Here is a 19,449-nt window from a genome sequence, read left to right as displayed (position 1 = left end):
ATTTTTTCATCCCCATGGGATACTTAAACAAAGCATGAGACAGTAGACCATTACAAAGTGGTTTCATTTTCCACCCCTGTCCTGAGGTTAGGAGAGGCCCTTCCTTCAAATTTTTCTTACTGGATAACATTTTGTTCTTACTGCTGTTTGTTATCTTTTCTAATGAACATACAAGCCGGAGTTTGAACCTGCACGATGCAGCTGATCCAAACAGGTGCAAATATTCAAAGCCAATCACAGCACTGAATTTGCTAGGGTTAATGCCTGAAGGGCTGATGGCTTCAAAGTGATCCAAACCATGGCATTCAATGGCTTCAAAGTGGTTTAAACCATGGCATTCATCATTTTGTGATGTAGAATGAATGGTTTAACATTTTTCGGACTTATTATAGTCTCTACTTGAGAAATGAGAATAGATCTCTACATTTTATTGCTCTACACTTCAACTTCTTCTTTCTGAGCATACAAAAAAAAGTTCTATGGGTGCAATTGAAGTTTTCCGCACCAGAGTAGATTGATTGGCCATATTTGGCTTTGGTGGCTGAGCCACAGCTCTTGGTGTGGCTAATGACTTTCTAAGCTAACTACATATGCTTTTGTTGCTCAGAAAATGTGTAGGAGCAAAGAGATTATGACGAAAGGCTTAACAGAGTATACAAATAGTTTGTGCACAGCTTCAACAATGCATTTTTACAGTAACATTCAAAGCTGCTGTGGCTAACCTTTCCATGCTTAGATATGACTTATAACTTGAAACCTTGACCTGCACAGTGGAATGTATTGTATTCTAATACCTCACTTCATAGACTGTTTCTTCATTTCATCTAAACAAGCAGAATAGTCAATGCAATCTGAGTTCTCAGCCACAATGGTAAAATTGATTGCTCTTATTTGCCTTTAGTGGCTGAGCCACAGCTTCAAGTGTGGCCAATGGTTTTCTGAGGGTACTACATATGTTTCTATTGCTTGAAAGATGCACAGAAGAAGAGACATAATGAGGAAAGGCTTTATACCATATCCTGAAATATATAAATGATCTATGCACAGCTTCAACAATGAATTTTTACAATAACACTTAGTGCTGCTGTGGCTGAACTGAAAACCTTAGCAGGCTTAGACATTGTTGACAATTTGATATGTAGACATGTACAATAGAGTATACTGCCTGCTCATGCTTCACTTCATATGATATTTCCTCATTTCATCTATACAAGCAGAATAGGTGAGACAATGTGAGTCTTCAGCCACCATGGTAAACTGTTAAAACCTCTGATCCATATTTTGACTTTTCATAATGTTTGACCATGTGGATAATCCACAATACACTACATCTTCATGCCCTGCAATGAGAACATCATGCAGATTATTTTCTGGCTCAAAAAAGCGAAGATTTGAGGCTACAGGATGTCAGCCATCTAAATTCCCACACTTTAAGTTGCCACAATGTGCAAATAAGACCAAATTATGACATTTGTCGTTAGTGCAACTAGCTAGTTGCCCAAACGATAGATGTCATAGCTTGACATTGTGCACACAATGTGTCGAGATAATCTCAATCTCATTTCTTCAAAATTGAAAGATCTTCTTCCTGAGGCTTTGGGGCCTCAAAACATCATGCTTTTGGTCCGAAAAATGTTAATTTTGCCTACGCTCATAAAGCGCTGGGTTTGAATCGGAGTTACAATCGACAAGGTGGCTGATCCAAATAACTGCAAATATTCATGGCCAATCAGAGTGCTGTATCTGCAGTCAATATTCATCAAATTAATTGAATGCTTTCAAAACACTTCAAACATTTGCAATTCATCATTTTCTGCTGTGTCTAATCTGGCCAACAGTATGCTATCATCTGATTAATGTATCATTTAGCATTTTCCGAAGTTATGACACTTTTTATTCCTTGTTTAACCAATAATTGTTACAATTAAGTTTTCAGCCACCTTAATTTTCACTGTTGCCCTTCTATCTTCAGATTGGCTGCTGCTATACTCAGGAATAATATAGCACTAGAAAGCCATTCCTTTCAGCTTTCAAATAAGCATCTGTTAATCAAAAATTTATGCTTTGTTTTGAAAATATATGCAATTCTATCAGGCTCACTCATTTACACACCTTTGTCACTAACAATTCAAAGACTTCCAACCTAAAAGCCCTGGTACTTGGTTAATCAACCCTTTGCCTTAAGCACTGCCTTAAGCCATCTATGTATACTTTTGATCAAACTCTGATGTACAAACCTGTCAATACCCTCTCATTTCTTTTTCAATTGCTTTTACAATTCTGTAATGTTCTCATATCTTGCTAATGTGTTTTTTGAGATGACTTCAAATATGATATATGAAATTAAGATTTGACAATCGATCAGACTATATCACAGTCTTGAGAGTTACGATTCCTAAGGTACGAAGGAGAGTTTGTATAGAACCGAGCATTTAGAGCATCTATGCAGCATTTTTTCATCTCCATGGGATACTTAAGCAAAGCGTGGGACAGTGTACCATTACAAAGTGATTTCATTTTCCACCCCTGTCCTGAGGTTAGGAGAGGGGCCTTCCTTCAAAATGTTCTTACTACATAATGTTTCATTGTTACTGGTGTTTGTTATCATTTCTAATGAACATACAAGCTGAAGTTTCAACCTGCATGATGTGGCTGGTTCAAATAGGTGCAAATATTCTCAGCCAATCACAGGACTGGATTTGCTACGGTTAATGCCTGAAGGGTTGATGGCTTCAAAGCCGTTGAAATTATTGTATTCAATGGCTTGAAAGTGGTGCAAAGTGATTCAAACCATGACCATGGCATTCAGCATTTTGTGATGTAGAATGAAAGGTTTAACATTTTCTGGACTTATTATAGTCTGCGCACAGTGAATGAGAATAGATCTTCACGTTGTATTGCTCTTCTTTCAAAATGTTCTTACTAGATACCGTTTTAATGTTACTGTTGTTTCAAAATGTTCTTACTACGTAACATTTCATTGTTACTAGTGCTTGTTATCATATCTAATGAACATACAAGGCAGAGTTTAAACCTGCACGACACAGCTAATCCAAACACGTGCAAATATTATGAGCCAATCGCAGCACTGAATTTGTTACAGTTAATGCCTGAAGGGCTGATGGCTTAAAAAACCATTGAAATCATTGTATTCAATGGCTTGAAAGTGGTGCAAAGCTCGGTATTCAATAGCTTGAAACCAGTTCAAACCTTGGCATTTGCCATTTTGTGATGTACAATGATTGGTTTGATATTTTCTCAATTTATTATAGTCTGGACACAGTCAATGAGAATAGATCTTCACATTGTATTGCTCTACATTTCAACTTCTTCATCCACAGCATACAAAAACTAAACATACCACTGAGATTCATCGGCCTCGTTTGGCTTTGATTTTCTCAATGGCTGATGAGGTATATATTTCTGGCATTATATGTAACTCATGTTGTCCTCTCAGTATGAACTGCCAGTACATAGAGTGTGCACCATGGATAGCACTTTCAATCTGATCCTGAGCCACCCTGTGGCAGATGTGGCCGTCTTTTGTTTGGGTGGCGAAGTCACCGATCGTGCTGAGGTCATTTTTTTTGCAGTCTCGTACATTGTGGCATTACTTTGTGGTTGTGGAAAATGTTAGGCCTGATACCAGGGCAGTCAATGTTCACTAATTTTCTTGAAATACAGGTGGCAAGTTGTTACGTGTTGAGTGATTGATAAATCACGCTCAGTGCTTATGTTTGTTCCTGAAATGGTAGCGTGGAAAATTTCCTTTAGGAGACAGGCATTTAATTCTGTATTTGATAAGTATCAGTTGTTCTCCACTGCCGCTGGGAAAAATGTTGGGCCTCATAACGGGGTGGTTGGTATCACCAATTTTTTTGAAGTATGGGCCCCAAGTCATCACTCGTTGAGATAATTGTAAGTTCCATTCAGCACTTATATTCATTCCCAAAATGGTCAGATGGGAAACCCCATTTTGTATGAGTGTCTGTTGCCAGATTAGGATGTGGTGCTTATTCATTTGACTTAGTGCCCAAATGGAAGTGTCTCTGGTGATTTGTTGACAAAGTCGCAGCCACTGCTCAGATAAGATAGTTTTTGAGGCTGCTGTATCCCAGAGGAAGTTGGAAGTTGTATGTTATAGTGGAGCTGAGAGAGATTATGCTCTGTGAATTAAAATTATCCTCAATATATTCCTCTCACAGACAGGTTTCCCAGAGGAACACATCTTCTGACTAATGCTCTGCGTTGCAGAGGCTCATGAGAAAAAGCATGTTTGCTATCACATCTGACCCCTACGTGCAAGAGGAGTCAAATGTGGTCCTCTCTGTTCTGACTGAAAGAAACGATGGTGATAGAGATGCTTTTGTAATCTCTTGATTTATTTATCGTTTATATAGATGTTTAAACGGTCTCTTTTGTCATACTGGCCATTGATGAAAAGGCTTTTCATTATTATATATCAGTCACAATTTTACACATAAACTGAATGTGGTTTTCTTCTTGTAGATTCTTCATGTCTGTATCAGTGTAGAGAGTAAATAGTAGCTCATTGAATGAAAACTTACTGCTATGCTCATGGCCCATTTGGTCGCATTTGGTTTTCATTATCGACTTTCCATCACAGCGATGGGTCAGTGTAATGCTAAATCTGTTTGCATTTGTGGAAAATGTCTGGGCTGAGGGCAGTCATGGTTTTAGCTGATAGTTTTCTTCTTCCAGTATGTACATCTATTATACAGGCATTTGAAGATGCATTTATGTGCCAATGTTGGGCGTTGTGGTGGCAGATTAATGAACTGCTTTCAGAGATTACTTTTCACATGGATATATCCTTTTCAGATTCATGGAGGTTGTGACACTGACTCGAGTTGGTAATGTGTTAATACTGTGATGTGAACTATTCTTTGTGGCTCTGGACATGCAACCCAGAGCCACCCGACATTCTGCACTGCACTTTCCTGATGTGGCTGAATGTGCATGGATCACTGATCATGACATTCTAAATGGGGTTGATCACCGGTGAGGCAGTTCTTTTCTCAAGCACAGATCAACAAGATGTGTTCATATCAGCACTCTCAATTTTCTGGGCATTGTGAGTGTTCAGTTATTGTTGGTAGTGGCCGGTAATAACATTCTCAACCAAGTTTCCAACTCAGAGATTCCTTCATTTGGTGATATCATTGTGTTTGGGGATGGTGTCATTTGTGGGAGATATTTCCTGAGGATGGCAAGTATCTGTGAGCGAGAAATACAGATTCTGTCAGTTCTTTGATGTTTTTGTGTTCGGTGTTCACACACTCCGTGTTCTGCTATTCTTCAAGGCACTTCACCCTTGCTGTGTTGGCATTGTTGAGGTATGAGTTAATCTCTGAATAGGCTGGTATTAAATGTTATATCTAGGTTTGTCTGTCCACTGGTGAGGCAGTCCTTTCATGGAGTTGAGATTAACAAGATGTGTTCATATGAGAACTCTCAGTTTTCTAGGCCTTGAAAGTGTTCAGTTAATGCTGGTGGCGGCCAGTGATAACGTTCTGGACTGAGTTTATGGGTCACATATGCCTTTATTCAGTGATAGCATTGTGTTTGAGAACAGAGTCATTGGTGAGAGACATTTGCCAAGGATGGCAAGTATCTGTGAGCAGGAAAAATTTCAGATTCCATCAGTTCTCTGATGTTCTCGTGTTCAGCATTCACACACTCTGTGTTCTGTTATTCTTCAAGGCATTTAACCCTTGCTGTGTCAGCATTGTTGAGATATGTGTTAATCTCTGAATAGACCTGTATTCAATGTTATATCTAGGTTTGTCTGTCTATGGACAGCAGTGTTTGCGTATTGTGGAGGGCCAAGCTCATTTACATGAAGGTGAGAGCTATATTTTTCCCATGAGATATGAGTACTTCTTACAGCATCCAGGAAATGAGGACGTTGCTTTCACATGCATTTATCACATGTTGGTGTCATAAAGGCAGGTCATTCAGGAGTTCTACTCCCCTGCCTCATTCTGCTCCTGGTACACCTCTGCTTGCTTTCTTCACTACCATTTCATCACTTCCACCATGTCCGCACCCTCTCAGTCAGCGATCTCAGATGATGGCACTATGTTGGTCCTGCAAGACCTGCTTCAGAACATATTGTGATGGATACTGCATGCCCAGGTGATCGTTCTGCCATGGGTCCCTCCTATGGTAGATGACACCATTAACCTCTGGTGAAGAGAGTTGTTCGAGCTCTATGGATTATTGGTAAGCTTGTACTATATTTCCTGAGTTGAATAAAATGTATTGACTATCTCCAGGGTCAGTTAGTCTTTGTTAGATATGCGCTCACTCGATATGAGGTTGCCATTGAGGAGCTGTTGGTGGATGTTCACGAGATATACACAACTGCATGCATGAGGGTGGAGATGTTGGCGCAGTCTCACTTTTACCAGTTGGAGGCCATGTGCATATTGAATACTCTTGACGACCACACAATCCTCCTCACCAGGGCTGTGACCATTTACATTTACAGTTTGCTTCATGACGCTGGTGTTACTGCACACGTCCTTCATCATGTGTTTCCTGGTCAAGCAGGTGATGTCCTTATTGAACTTCTGGATGAGGTGATTGAGGATGAGGCCCATGAGAATGCAGCCCTTGTGAGGCCCATGTTATGATCTTCAATGGATCCATCAGTGATTGCTTCATCATCTTCGACACACCCTGGAGCATCAGTAGCTGCATGATCAGTTCATCGCCAGCTATCGTGGTCAATTCTGATTTTCTCCTCCTCAGTTTCGAGGAACCAGGCTGAACCTTCAGTGTCATCTTTGCTGGCCTCTGTGGATCATGGTGCTGCAGTTGTGCTGTCTGCTGCCAGTTCATCGATTAAACACACTGGAGACTGTCACGGTCATATGGCATCTGTGCAAAGGCCCTCTGGATCAGGTGAGGTTGCCACTGATCATGGGATCAATCATGATCTGAAAGTGAGTTCAAGTTACCGAATATGTTCTTAATATTTGAGCTCTCTTCATTAGGAGCCACGCATTAGTTGTGATGACCCTGGAGAGGCAGCAAATCTGCCAAAGATGGTGAAAAAGCTGAAGATAGTGGAAAAGCCATTGCAGGTGAAGGCAGGACTTTATCAGCATGTCATTTGTTTTTTCGTTCACCATGCCGCTTTCAGATGGACACTACCATTGCTTACCGTGGAGAAAAGGATCTCGAATCAGAGATTTCAGAGGGTGGTGAAGAGCAACCAGCAGTATGATTATTTCACACTTATGTGTCGCTTGTTACTGACTCATAATTATCAGGGGTCCTTTGCACCTTTGGCAGTGGGCAATAATGCAGTTGTGGGGCCATCATGCAACTGTGCAGAAACATCATCTTTCACCATGGAGTGTGATGAACGCAGACGTGATATATCAGTCTCACCTATCGACACGCTTTCGATGGCCTCTCCTCTGGCTGGATCACCACCTCCATCTTCAGCCCCAATCATAACCAACCCTGAAGTGGCATCTCAGGTAGTGGTTCCATTTTTATATTTGAAGTGAGATTTTTACAGTTCTTGATGTCGCAGGCAGACGACCATGCATACGCCAGCATTGAGAACTTGAGCTGGCACCTGAAGCCACAGTTCACTGAGCTGCCCTGCGATCTCTGTCAAGACCTGCACATACCCTGTCGGTGGGATGGGTGTGGGCATTTCTGCCAGTGGTGTCTTTCAAGGAAGGGTGCATGCTGATTGGTGAAGCTCAACCCCTTGAAAGATAGCGATACTTGTACGTTTTTATTTATTTCCTATTCTCCAGGCTGGATGCGATCAGAGTAGAGTTTTCGCAGTTCATTAGACTGGATAATGTTATGCACGGTGAACCCATCCTCATTCAATGGCCATTGTATGGGCCACCATCTCAGGCATGAGGTGTGTTGCCAGCTGAGATTAACCCACAGCTCCATCTGCCTTCATTGATCATGCGCTCCATCAGAGGAGAGCAAGGTACCATGCTTGAGCCCATCAGCTCAACCTCACAGGGCGGTAATTCCCAATGACTGGTGAAACCTGGACCATCACATCTCCCCACTGCAGCCTCTGCTCCACAATCCAGGCTGTCTCGTCTCTGCTCATTACATTCTCGTGCAGGGCCCTCAGCTTTGGGACCTGTGCCATCGCATTTGATTCCTTATGTACTGCTCCCAGCTGCAGGCTCTCGAAGGGTTAAGCATCCATGGAAGTCCACTGCTGAGGAACACTCATCATCGTCGATGACTTTGAATGACCATGATGGAGAAGATGAGCTCAACATTATCCATACCCCATGGCAAATTTGCCAGCTTGTGCAACGATGACAGGTCGAGTCCTCAGCAAATGCATCAAATGCTAGTGCTCTGGCAGTGAATGAGCCTAGTAACAAAGGGGACAATGCAACTGAGAAGGACGATGAGGCCATCATGAGTACGAAGGGGAAGGACAAGGACAAGGAAAGGACACATGAGTAGGATGTGGATTGATAGATTCGGATGGGTTTCAACCTTCTGCACTGTATTCATGGCCTAGGGGGGTTAAAGGCCGGGTTCAACATCCTGCTAATAATGTTCAATGGCTCTTAAATGTATTTTGAAAAGTGGTCGCTTCCATTTGCATCTTTGTACCTATTGGTTGAATGTAAATTCAGTTAACGCATGCTCAGTCAATTTGAATGAAGCCAGTTTGTGAACAAATTGAAGTCCATATCTGAGCCGTGTCAGAGCCATGTCTGAGTGGAAAAATCAGTTGTTATAATTCTCATTGGAAGGTGATCATTATGTAGTAATCATGTCTCCTCGTACGGCTAGGTCTGTAGTACACTATTTGATCCATTACCCATCAATGCTTTGTTCACATGTGTCCTCATCTTCATCTGCATCATTGATGCCTTTCACGACCTTCTTTCATGGAGGGTGCAATTTACCGCTCTCTTTTGATGCTGAGTCATCCATGCCAAGTTGCGCCTTACGCTTTCGAAGTTCAGTTAAAAACTCAGCTGTCCTTGGAACCTTGCAGAGGGTATGCTCCAAAGAAATGTGGTCATATCACAGTTCTTCAATCTCTTTGACAGATAATTTATCTCGTATGAATCCATCGACTTTGTGAAGGGCATTGATCACACTTTCTTTTGCAGGCTTTTTGGTCTCCCTAAGTGGAAGGAGGTCAAGGAGCTGTAAACCTTTGAGTGCATTAGAATTCAAATTCACAGTGGAATCTGCGACCTCTTCCATGATAGGTGACTTCACGATCCTGGCGTATACCGTATCTGCACATGTGAGATACGTATTGTGTGAGAGGCTCAAAATCCTGAATTGACTTTGAAGTGGTATCCGTGAGTGCCGGCTTATCTCCTCCTTTTGCAGCTCTTCTTAACAGTTTCAGCATATCTGAAAATGCAATAGGCCCATTGTGCAGCATGTGCTTGAGATCGCAAGTATTCGTGAACTCCCACATGGCATCTGCATTCTCGACAACTTGACCTTTCTGAAATTAATTGCTGATGGTTCATCGGTTGCAGAAGAAGTTGAGGTCATCAACCTCATCTGAGAAATGTTCCTCCACTAACATCAGATATTCTTTCCAATCCTCGAGCGATGTGAAGATTGCTCTTCGATTTGCCAGTGAAAAATCTGGGTGAGTATAAGCAGGGGAGCTGAAGATGATGTGTTGATAGACCAGTGCGCTGAAAAGGTGATACGATTGATATCATCTGATGTCATTTAGTGCAAGCCCACCCAGTGCATTGTATGCTTTGCAAGAGCTATCAAACTCACGAAATGGCATGTAGTGATCAGCTCTCACTTTCATCACCTTTCGTAAGGCTGAGGGCCAGTTTTCTTTCAGTTTTTGAATGAGCTGAACTGCCTCTCTGATCAGAGTCAGGATGATATTTTTGCATTGGTCTTCTGAAAGGTCGTGCACGTCTGCTGTTCTATTTGCTGAGTGATTTTCTGCAGTGGCGATCATGTCAGCTTCAGGGAGAATGGATGATATAATGATTTGTGCTGGGTGTCCAGATGATTTGGATGGCCCTTGTGCATGCAGATCAGTCTCAGCCTGACAATCAATGCATTTTTGGTGCAGCTGTTTCAGGGAGTATGAGTCGAGGCCATCATGAAGCTGAAGAGAACTGCGATCCAAAGCATCAATAAAGTTGCTCATCATTCCAGGACACAGGTCATGTGGGCTATTTTGAATGTAGTCATTCAGTAACCAGAGAGGTGTTTTCTCATACACCTCCCAAGTTAAAGGCAATAGCAGAGCACCAGGATGGAGGTGCCTGAGAAGAATATCGATGAACTCCATGCAGAGATTTACCGTAATGTGATTCGTCACATCCATCCAACATAGAATGATATCCGTAATGATCTGTGAGATTTTCGTGTTGCTTTGGATGTCAGATAGCTGAAAGTTTTTCTTCGAGCAAGATTGATATTGGCGACTTGGAGTGAGGGATGGAAAGAAATCGTTGGAGTCTACTGTGAAATTTGCTCTCGTAAGAAGTTTGGTCTTCACCATCCAGATTAGATGTTCAAGCCAATTCACTTGCTGTCGAGCTAAGATCAGTTCAGTCGGTTCATGATAACATTTACTGAGGAGTCACTGTGTCTTTTGACGGCAGAGCTTGATAAAATGAAGAGATCCAAACCACTCTGACAGTATGATTCACTGACATGCCATTGCATGCAAAACATGCAGAAGGTTAGCATGGGCATGCAGATTCTTGTTTGTCTCCCAGTACTGTGTGGCCTTGGTAAAGGAGAGAGATTTCTTTGTGTTTCAGATCTTTACGGTGTCAAGGGAAGCTAAAACATCTTCGATGGTAGACGACATCTCTTTCTTGATGGTGTTCAGTGCCCGGTCAAATTGCACTTGTTTTTCGATGCATTTCATGGTAGTGAGAGAGTCCAGATAGAGTTTGCCTGGACAGTGAGATAGCATGGTTACAGATTGGAGGTGACACCAACAAAGTGTTGCTTATGATATAGTGGCCTTCGTGTTCCGATGGATTGAGGTATGCTCACTCTTCCACATTCATTCTTGTCACCCTCATTTTCCTCATCCACAAACATGGCTGAAGGATTTTTGTGCTCATCATCAGGCATCGCATGCATGTTTTGTAGAAAATCGAAGGTCATCACCTGATGGTCTGTACGAGTATCTGAAGTTGAGCTGTAGGCTCAGGCATTGACACATTCATTCAAGTTCTCACTTTGTGATGACATTGCATTGCAGAAAATGTGGTGGTAAGACAGTACGACCTGCAGATGATTTTCGTAATTCGCATATCGGTCATGCAATGGTGGTCTCGACACTTTTGATACCAGGGTTCGACACATTCTTCATGCTGTCTCCATACAAATCAAACTGTGTATGTTGATCACCATCCACCATCTCATACATCTCGTCATCTCGCTCTTCTTCCTCCAGAGGAAGTGGTGTGGACGCTGCACTAGCAGGTCTGATGTAGGATAATTAAGAGTGGGTGAGCTCATCATCACAAAGAGTGGCCATGCCTTGCATATACTCCGGGTTTTGAAATGCCATGGGCATGGTCCACTTTGCACTCATTGATGGTTGTACTGCTGAGTGCGTCTGAAATGCTGCATTGGTTATTTAGAGTGTGAAATGGAAGAAGATCGTGGAGCAACTCTCGCACTTTTTCTTCATTGCCTGCTTTGTTCCTCCTACAGATCATCTCCGTCCAATGATCATTTCAGTTCTATGATCATTGTTAACAAATAAACAAAACAAAAACAAAAAATGAGGAGATACAGTGACCCACAAAACTGTTGATAAGATTGCTTACTTCGACTTGTATGATAAATATCTTCTCAACCACTGGGTCAAATAGATGTTATAAGAACTCATTTAAAAGCCTATTATCATGGCTTTATAAAGCAATTTTGTTTATATTTTTAGCATATGTGGATCTCAAGATATTGGATACTCTTTGAGGGCCACTCTTATCAACAGTTTTGTGGCGCATACACAAGTTCTCAGAATATTGTGATTCTTGATGTGTTGACAGGGTTCCTTGTGGGAATATTGATTGAATGATCATGTTTCAACATGAACAATGTAGAAACAGCCATACACAACTCTTCACACTCAACCAACATCATGCCAAAAGCCGTTGCTACTAAAACTGTCAACCATGTCATCGCTTTGCTTCAGAATGGCAAATCTCTTCAAGAAAATGAAGCTTTGACTGGGCTACACTATTCTACCATCAGTGAACTGCACTCCACACACTGCCCCACCATTTCTAAGGCCAAAGGAGGGTGTCCTTCCCTTCTTACTACTGCCAATCTTCGCTATGCTACTCGACTCATTGAGACTGGCAAGGCTACCACATCTCCTGCTGTGGCCAGAGCTCTTGCAGACATTACTGGGAGGGTTGTCAGTGCAGAGACAGTGTGAAGAGGGTTGAAGAAGCAGGAATGAAGGCTGTAGTGAAGCAAAAAAGGCCTTTACTCTCTGCAAGGCATCGGAAGGAGAGGATGGACTTTGCTTTGGCTCACCAGTATTGGACTGTAGAGGACTGGAGGAGGGTGGTATGGTCAGATGAGACAAAGATTAACAGGATGGGGTCAGATGGAAGGAAATGGGTGTGGAAGAAGCCAGGGGAGAGCCTCAGTGATAGGTTGGTGGAAGGGACCCAGAAGTTTGAAGGTGGATCCTTGATGATGTGGGGCTGTATGGGCTGGGATGGTGTGGGGTATGCCTGCAAGATTGATGGAAGGATGAATGCAGACCTTTATGTCAGCATTTTGGAGGATGAGCTGCAGAATAGCCTGGAGGATTGAGGCAAAACTGTGGAGGATGTGGTGTTCCAGCAAGACAATGACCCCAAGCACACCAGCAAGAAGGCCAAGGATTGGTTCAAAGACCATGATTTCAACACCATGCTATGGCCCTCTCAATCCCCAGATCTCAATCCCATAGAGAATTTGTGGGGTCACCTCAAAAAGAAGCTTGCAGAGTATCAGGAGCCACCAAAGGGAATTACTGAGTTGTGGGAAAGGGTAGAGAAGGAATGGGAGGCTATTGGGAAGGAAGTGTGTCAGAATCTGATTGAAAGTATGCCAAGGAGGGTGGATGCAGTTGTGAAGGCAAAGGGAGGCTATACCAAGTACTGAAAGTATGAGTTTTGTAGAACCTGAATATGTGCCACAAAACTGTTGATAAGAGTGGCCCTCAAAGAGTATCAAATATCTTAAAATCAAAATATGCTAAAATATAAGCAAAGCTGCATTGGAAAGCCATGATAATAAGCTTTCAAATGAGCTCTTATAACATTTATTTGGCCCAGTGATTGAGGAGATATTTACCATACAAGTCGAAGTAAGCAATCTTATCAACAGTTTTGTGGGTCACTGTACCTTTCTTGCTTCGATAAATGGGTTTTACAGATAAGCTGGCATATTTTATTGGTGCCATAGAGATATGGTGAGCCACCTTCTCATAAAAATCACTAAGGACACATTGTCGAACATTAGACCTGGACAGCTGTCAGGACGGCATGTGTTCTGGGATGTCTTCATCATCACGATGTGAGTGTACAGCCGATCCTGAAGCCAAATCCTATCCGGGGAGGCTGACATGTTCACTTTGATCGTTACCAATGGTGAAGGATCAATGTGAATTTGATATGTCACAGGAAGCTGTGAAAACATTGTGTGGGCAAGTTGCAATGTCGCTCGGGCCATCCACGAGACATGTTCAACAGGATCCATCATGAGCTGTCCATCTTCAGCCAAGTTTGAGCGATTGGTCCAGGATCTGATCTGGGGAATGCCACGTTCATCTAACAACTGTTAAAGACAATCAAATTAAGGTTTATGATACATGGTGGGATGTGAGGACTTACTTGACACCTGTAATCTCAGGGATTATATATAGTGGCTCGTTCGACTTGGGTAATGTGGTCATAGTAAAGCTGCCATGGCATGCTTCGATGAGCCTTTGATGATTGCACTGGATGGGTATTCTATGGTGATGAATCTGTATGCCCAAGGCAGCAGTTCCTCTCCTGCAGGGGTGATGAGAGGCATTTCACCATGGTCTATGCGCCCTGTGAAGTAGATCACTCGACTAGGGGTGAGAATGAAGTATATGCCTAGACTGGGAAAAAAAAGAGTCCCTTGTCATATCCTGACAGCAAATCTGAGCCACATGTCATGCAGGACATTCCTATGACACTGTCAAAGTTGTCATGGTGTTTTTTTGCCAAAAACTCCCATCGACTTGTTGAGTTCATTTGCTGAATGTCACTGTTAAATGGGATACCGATAACATCATCAGAGCTGTCACTTACCACTATTGTCAGCTTGGGCAGGAGCGAGGTTCAATTGCCATGATGTAAAGAATACATTATCTGGACATCCAATGTGTGAAGTGTTGATCACGTTAGTGCAATCTTGCAGATTCCTGACCATCTTTGGAGGCCCCTCCTTTGAAAACTGATCTGTCGCATACGCAGATACAGTCTGTGATTGCACGTTAAGTATATACCTGCAGTGTCACATAGGTTAAAATGAGCACCTTCAAGAAATCCTATTGCATCTGGAGGTGTGGATCGTCAATATTTCCATCATAGATCTTGCCATTTGCTGCGGGCGCATTTGCCAGGTGGGGCTTTTCAACCAACAATCCAAATGGATAGCATCGTGTACCACTAACGATCAGTTTTGCTTGACCGTCTCATTTAAACGCTGTGACGTCTCTTGTATAGAATTCACGAGGACCCAAGATCTGCATTCTTCACTCTTTGAATGTGACACATAGAGCATAGCACTTTGTGAAGTACTACCACATCATCTGAACATCGTGCACAGATGTGATAATGTTTGTACATACTCAGATGGCACGAACACGATAACAGCATCATCCAGAGGGTTCCCTCTCCATCCTGATCCCTACTCATGATCCATGTGCCAGGTCCTATCTCAAAGTAACCTGGATTGCATTTAATATCATTAAATGACTTCTGCAAACATTTGCGGATGCACCTGGATACCTCCTATCCATATCATTCAGCTTTCCTAGAGGTATTTCCAAGTCCTTCACCCTTTCCAATTCCATCTTTTTTCCATCATCTGTCCCATCCACCAGTATGATGATTGTCTTTCCACACAGGACACCGGTAGGATGAAGTGGATGATGACCTTCATATTCATAGAGTCTGGGAAGGTACTCATCTTGGCTCTGAATATCGAGTGGCATAAGTGACCGATGAGCTGGCAAAAGTTCCATGGTCAAAGTGAGTGTATAGTGGGTGGGATGGTGAAGACATTCACTGCTTGTGGCAACCAGACATGAGCATTGGCAGCTGGGGGTGTCGACTGCATTGTCACTTTTATTCAGATTCACACAATAACATTCTAAAAATAATTCAAATGTATATTTTATCAAGATAGGTTGAAACTAGTATAAGATCAGTGGGTTTGCCATCGGTTTACCACATTTTCTGACTGTCCACATCAAAGTGTGACCATCCACGTGAAAAATGGGTGGTGGTGCATTTCTTGCTATTCAAATAGCGGCAAATCATGACGTCTGTCGTTCGTGCACCTAGCCAGTTGCACGAACAGTAAACATCATCGTTTGGGGTTATTTTATCTTTTTCCACCCTCCACACAAGGCAGCTATAGGATGGAGAGGCTGTGGTGCATTTTTTGATGATCAAACAACACCAAATCATGATATTTGCTGTTGGTGCAACTAGCTAATTGCACAAATGGCAAACATCATAGTTTAGGATTATTTGCACCTTTTGCAGATGGTGGCTGATGAGGATGATGGGAGGGGGAAACATTACAGCATTCGTCGATGACGCATTTGTGCCATGCATTATGGGCTCCTGATCTTTCAGCCAAGCTGGCCATCAGCAAAAAATTTGAAGCTGTGCTTCAGCTCACCTGCTTCTTCGCTGTTCCCATTGTACCATCTTGATCGTTATACTGCTGCCTCGTACCACATGGTGTTGTCTTCTCAGATAAAATCATTTTCTCTGTTGATGAATGTCGCCAATGCTGTTGACAAGGATTTTTGGAGCGAAAGCTGATGATGAGTAATGGATTGTTGTCAGGGGTTCGACATGGTGTTTGTTTCATCGCGCTCAGTGGAGGAGTCATATGGAGAGGAAGCATCGCTCTGTCTTCAGGACTATGAAAGATGGCTTCTATACTGCACCAGGAAATGTGCATCTCACATTGCTGAGGGGCTTTGAGCGATGAGAGGGAAAAACTTTGACAACTAAACAATGCCACATTATGACATTTACCGTTCATGCATCTAGCTAGTTGCACGAATGGTAGACATCATAATGTGGCTTTATTTGCGCATTTTTAGCTCTGCAGCCACAATTGGTCGAACCTGCCACTGATAGCCTGAGGTCTTCGCTCTTTTATGATGGAAAAGAAGTTTTCTTCTGAAAAATGCTGTCCGTGTTAATCCAATGTATTGTTGTATGAAAGCAATCATCTTTCCATTTCATGCTCATTGTGTTCCTCAGAAAAGTTTCACCACCACTTGACACGGTTGGAGTCTGTTCATCACTCCATTGATTTCTCGCATGCGTGCTCTCATTCATTTATATCTTGCTCAATGAAATGAAAGATCACTTCAAATGTGCTCATTTGATCTATTTGCAGAATAATGTCACCCTGGTGAATGCTCTCATTCTAAAGATGAATCCACGTGAAGCCTTTTCATGCCCTGCTTAGCCTCATCGACTACAACCTTCTCCTCATCCACATCATAACCAACTGTGGGCTTAAGTGGCCTGCGAACCTGCATACAGCCTGTGATTATATCTTCTGCCAATTTTTGATGCAGATCCTGAATGAAAAGGTGTAATGCATGGTTTGTTTTTTGAATGTGTTCCACGTACGTGTTCAACACATCTATCCATTATGCAGATTGATACCAGCTTGCTGATGAGCCTAAGTGTATCTTTCCCAGTGCGTACCATCCAGTACAATACTGGCAGTTCAACTAGATGTCCCAGCTGTATCAATGACAGATTTATGCAAGATATCTTTGCGACACCTCTGCTGATGCTAAGGTATGATTCAAATGGAGAAAGAATGACTTACTGATGAACGTGTCGCCCATAATACCCCACTTGATTGTCTTGCAGGTGTAAACAGTCCTGACCTTGATGGTGCATGAGAATACTAAATGGGTCAACATTGACAGGCAGTGCTAAAGCTGGGCCGTTATGCAAATTCCTTTTAGAGGTGAAGTACCAGTTGGAGAATTGCATAGAAACACTGTTGTTTCAGTTCTCTGACTGCCATGGTTGTAGCATGAGACCTGATTGGTTTTCTGAACATAGCTGGTGTATCGATAATGCTCCTCGCACATAATCGTTAAAAGCTTTCAAGCCTAGTCCAGTGAGCGTGACCACCTGATGAGTGTTCAGGATATGTTGAGGCAGTCTATTGCATGAAATGTGAGCATCATAGATGTGCACCTGCATATGTGGACCTACTGAGAGTTGTTCACGATAGGTGAAAGTTCTTTACCACAGATGTAACCCAATACATATAATACCACCTCCTCAGCATCATCAGGTGATGATTTTCCTGTAGACCATATCAAGTCTGCTCCTCAATAACTGTTGCCCTTTTCTGCCTGAAGCTCATACAGGCTTATGAGTTTGTTGGCCAGTTTTGCCTTGTACAGGTTCAGTTGCGACTCTTCACAGTGAAGAAGCACTCACATTTGCAAACCCTGCCAGATTCTTGTCTCCAACCTCTGCATGATGTCCATCCATGTACTTCTTGAGAGTCGCAGCTGCTACTCTATCAACATTTCTGCTCCCACATTAATGCAGAGAACAAACTATACCATATGTCTCTCTCTTCTTGTGCAAGAGTTCTAAAGCCATGGTGCTGGGAGCGATGTTTGCCTGTGGAAATTACCACCTACTTGGCCGAACGGTCCATTATCTGGAGAACATCCATCTTCAACCTTTTCTTTCTATGCTGATCTCATCACGATTATGTTCTTTGTTTCCGTGTCTTCTCCTCCTGGGTTTGAACTGCCTTTTTGAAATCACTCATCGAATACTGCTAGCCATGTCTGGGCTGCACTCCGATAAGGGCTTTGCTTTATATTTCAGATGCCATGTGGCATTTCGAACATGTGATTGAGGAGCATAAACTATACGAGACTGCGGGCATCCGAAAAATGTGTCTGCCACTCAAATATCAGTTTTACTGAACAGCGCTGGCATTCGAGACCCATTCTAGCTGCCATATCATACATGGAAGCAACTTGTTTATGCTGGATGTGGTCGTATACACCAGACACTGCGATTATGAAACGTTGTTGGTTTTGAGACCGATCACATTGAAAGTGGGGATTCATTTGTAGGCTCATGTTCATTCGGTACTTATCTTTGCAGCCGGTGGAGGTTGACGATGCTCATTGCATTACCATGAGCCAAGAAAGATCACGTTCATAATTGAACTCCGAAATCATGCTATTGCATTCGCTAATGTGCCCTGATTTGCTGATAGACAGAAACCATGTTTTTCCTTTTCATCATTTGTGCAACGTTTTGAGGCTCGTCACGGTGTACCAGTATACGATTCTGATATTTACTGGCAGGTAGTCAGAGAACAGATCTTCCATCAGATCTGACATTGGTCAGGGGTACTTAAGGTGAAGAAGGTGACCTTTGATATCACTGTCGTCCTTTTCAACGATGGTTCGAGGAAAAACCTCCGCTGCTTGGTGCTCCTTCTTTAAGATAATTCTCTCAGCCTCATTCTAATACTTTCCACAGCGGACATGCTAGAAAAGCATCGAGAAGGAGCAACCAACCAACTCCCATTTCTCCTGAAACAATCAGTGACTCTGAGAAGGAGTATGTGTGATTGCTAGTTTTTAGGATCTGACTGACATCTCGCTAGACCTACTCCACCTTCTAAGCCTGTGCTGTATGTTTCTCATATGCTTATCTCAAACTTTTGATGTTCTAATGCCCATACCTAGATTGACGCTGATGAGATGAAAGGTCTAGTACGTCGGCTATCTTTTAAGTTCACCACGTTCGGACTTATGTTGTTTCAGTGTCGCTATGTCCACGAGCAGCCACTAGTGGGTCCCACAATTGTAATACAATCCTGCACAGAGCTGCTAAAGAAATTGTGTACATCTCATCCACATATTGTAATACTGAATGATAAAACAATGTGCATAGCTATTGTAATTCTTGTAGAATGTTCCTGCTAGCATTGTAATACTTGTGCATTAGAGTTGTAATATATGCTTGCAGGTATTGTAATATCTTGGCACTTGATTGTCAAATGTTCCTGCTGACATTGTAATACTTGTGCACTGGAGTTGTAATCTTTGTAAAATGCCCCTGCAGATATTGTAATATCTTTGCAATTGACTGTAAAATCTTTCAG

The sequence above is a fragment of the Laetiporus sulphureus genome, assembly GCF_001632365.1.
Source record: "Laetiporus sulphureus 93-53 unplaced genomic scaffold LAESUscaffold_30, whole genome shotgun sequence".
Taxonomy (NCBI): domain Eukaryota; kingdom Fungi; phylum Basidiomycota; class Agaricomycetes; order Polyporales; family Laetiporaceae; genus Laetiporus; species Laetiporus sulphureus.
The sequence above is the reverse complement of the archived record's forward strand: the minus strand, read 5'-3'. Positions refer to the sequence as shown.